The 3481-nt window shown below is 33.8% G+C and overlaps 1 pseudogene; it reads right to left on the bottom strand.

The window, feature by feature from the left end:
* Positions 1 to 2481: 2481 nt before the first annotated feature.
* On the bottom strand, positions 2482 to 2955 carry LOC117025545 (60S ribosomal protein L24-like; annotated as a pseudogene).
* Positions 2956 to 3481: the final 526 nt, after the last annotated feature.

The following is a 3481-nucleotide window of genomic DNA, read 5'->3' as shown; positions in this document are numbered from 1 at the left end:
TTTTGTGATCTTTTTATATACAAAATGGCAATTTATTAAACCTTTTCTATAAAATGTTACTGAAGCATAATGCACATTCTGTAAAGTTTATTGCTTGAGGAATGTTTATAAGTTGCATAGAAAAATATGTATGATTCAGATATACATTAGTAGCACCTAAGTAGTCTTCTTTGTACCTTTATTCCGCCTAAGCCACTTTCCTGACTTCAAGTGTCATAGATTAATTTTGCTAAATATTATATTATTTCTGTTTAGTAATGAATTATTTGGTTATACTATATTTCTTGAAGAATTATAATGTTGAAAAGTATTTTGTTTTCATTTTTTTTGGATGTGATAAATAAAGCTGCTATGAGTTTTTTTGTACACATCTTTAATGAATACACTTTCTCATTTTAGCAATTCTGGAATGTATATAATGCTACCTCATTGTGGACTAATATGTATATTCGCTCTGACTAATGTGTATTTATATATTTTTTCTAAGTGGATTTTTCATCTTATTTCTTATTTGCTATTGTGTTATATTTTTCTTATTGACCTGAAAAATTCATGTTTATATTCTGGGGCAATTTGTTCTGACTTGCAGATATTTTACCACAGACATCACCAGACCCTCACATGAGATATTAGAGACAGGGTGAAAGACTGGAGAAGGCCTCAATAACTGTACAGATTTAGGAAAGTGTAGCAGCCTCTGCTGTAGAAAATTTATTAAGGCCTGCATGGATCCCTCTTACTACTCTCCCAATCGCCTTGTGGACGAAAAGCCATCTTTACCTCTCACATTTTCTGAGACAATTCTTTTGAGAACAAAGACAAATATCAGTGGAGGCCACATTAAAAGTCCAAAGAAAGTGATTGAAGTGATATGAATTGAAGATTCCTGGAAGATAAATCTACCTAGGATAGGACCCAATCTTGGTTTTTTTGACAGTCTTATTGCTTTTCAGTCCTTTGGGTTAATGCACTGAATGCCATGTTAAATGAGAATATGTAATTTAGAAAGTGAATTGTGTGAAAATTGTTGCAAAGTGAGTTTAAAAGTAAAATAGAACAAAAAGCTGAGAAAAGGAGATAGGATTTACTTTTTAATTAAAAACAAACAAACAAATAAAAGTCTTTAGTCTGAAATAACAAGGAATTATAGTTAAAGTATCATATTGGAGGGGAGAGTAGAGAAAGTAATGATGCACATATACCAAAGGTGCAAAAAAAAATGTACACACATTTTAAGAGAGGGTCAACGTTGCTCGTGCAGTAGTTCGCCATAATCAGAGGGGTCTGGACACTGACGGTAAACACTGACGGTAAGCACCTCTTGTAATTGCAGAAGTCAGACGTGACTTGTATTCATTTTTTGTTATTGGTATATATTGAGTATTACAATTTTAATAGTTTTTTTTTTCCTTTCTTAAAATGTGTATACTTTTTTTGGCACCCTCTGTACTTACTTTCAAGAACATTTAAAAAAAAAACCTCTGTAGTCTAGTAAGACTGTCTTAAACTTTAATCTGTTTTCTGTTAATTTCTATTCTTCATAAATGGTCATATTCCTTGGGGGAAGGGAAGAAAGGCTGTGAAAAGATCCAGCACACTTCAATGTGATTCTCTTTTGTTAGTTAATTTGGCTCCTCAACTCTTGACTTTCTTGGTTGTTCACTAATCACTTCAAGTAGGTGGGGTTTTTTTGCTTCAAATTGTGCTTGTTTTTGTTTTATATTTTATTTTTTTGTGACTGTTTTTGTAACTTATCAAGTCCTTTTATAGTTTCTGTTTCAGTAAAGTGAATATGGTACCTGCCAATGTATATGGAAGCATAAATCTACTGATTTTTTTTGTATTCATGAGAAACATTTGATTTTAATACTCATCTGTTAAATGGATATATTACTTATGGTAAACATTTTCATCTATTAATAGTCTTTTATGCTTCTTAGTCCACTTTTTTCATTATTGAATCTTTGCATGATTCTATGCTAAATCCTTTTATCATCATCTTTTACTAAATTAGTTTGATTTTTCTGAATTAGTTAGTTGTTAGGATATTCCAGTTTGGGAGGGGGTGTCATGGGGCTTTATCCTAAGATGATTGGTTTTTGCAAAGCAAGGGGTCAATTATCTGAGGCCACAACTTTTGCTGGTTTCTGCAAGTATGGTTTGTCTATGTTCTTGCATAACACTGTTTCCTACAACTGGAATCCCATCAAGTCTGTGGAGTATAGGCAGAGCCCTGCTCATTCCACTTCCCAAATCAACTGATACAAGGACGTATGCATCTTTCCACGTCAGATAATGCACATTTTATTTAGTAAGTATATTACTTGCTGACGGGTAATTTTCTCTCTCTCTCTCTCTCTCTCTCTCTCTCTCTCTCTCTCTCTCTCTCTCTGTCTCTCTCTCTCTCTCTCTCTCTCTCTTTTCTTTCTTTTCTTTCTTTTTAAATAGTCAGATCTTTATTTAAAATTTTCATCTGCCAACCTAGCATTTTCCAACCCGGGTAGCAGAAACCTTCACAGGCTTCCCAATCTTTTGCTTCGGTGCTGCCTTAGTGAGAGCCTTAGCAGCAGCCATTGCTGTCTTTTTATTAATAAATGCTTGCTTGGTCTCTTTTGCTTCCTTGGCAGCCCTGACAGCTTGTTCTCGTTGAGCCTTCCTAACTTCAGTTTTCTGATTCCTTTTGACCATTGTATCAGCAAGAGATGCACCAGTGATGGATGGCCCTCTGGAATTTGACTGCATAGCAGATTCTTTTCATTTGAATTTCTTCCCACTGTCCCTTTTTGTGCTTTCTTCTGTAGAGGACAGTCCAGTTTATCTGTCGAGGATTCCTCTTAGAAAGGAATGCCGACTCACATTTTGCATTAAGAAATTGGAAAACCTTCCCTCCTGTTCTGGTGTAGCACCTCCGGGGTAGATCTTGTACCCACTAAAATGGCACAGCTCGCAGTTCATGGCTGTGGCTCCCGGGAAGAAGGAAAGATGGTCACTGGTGGGTAATTTTCTGAGACCCACCACTGCATGGCATTTTCATCTAGAAGATTGCTTTATGAGGCTACATTTTTCCCACTACATAAGTTTTTAATGTGTTTTTCTTGATTTTGCAATATTTGGTAGGATTTGCATGATTTTTGCAATTTTGGTTAATATGTATGTCTAAGTTACATAATAATATACTCTGTTATACTCAGTTACATAATATATTCTGTTGTATTATTGAATCATTTTATAATTTAAAAAGGGAATGGTAAAATGACATTATGAGGAATAAAGAGAAAATGTCAAAGATATTTTTAGAATTTTTGTTTTCACAAATAAAAATATTATCAGCTTCATATTAAATAACTGGAAACGGCCACTTCTAAAAATTATCTTTTAATATCCTCTTTTTATCAAATATCTGAATTTTCTTTGTTCTTATACCCGAGTACTAATCAATCTATTGACTTAATATATCTTTTACCAAGCTCTTCTTATTATA

Source organism: Rhinolophus ferrumequinum, chromosome 8 (assembly GCF_004115265.2).
Source record: "Rhinolophus ferrumequinum isolate MPI-CBG mRhiFer1 chromosome 8, mRhiFer1_v1.p, whole genome shotgun sequence".
Taxonomy (NCBI): domain Eukaryota; kingdom Metazoa; phylum Chordata; class Mammalia; order Chiroptera; family Rhinolophidae; genus Rhinolophus; species Rhinolophus ferrumequinum.
This window is presented reverse-complemented; position numbering and strand designations above follow the sequence as displayed.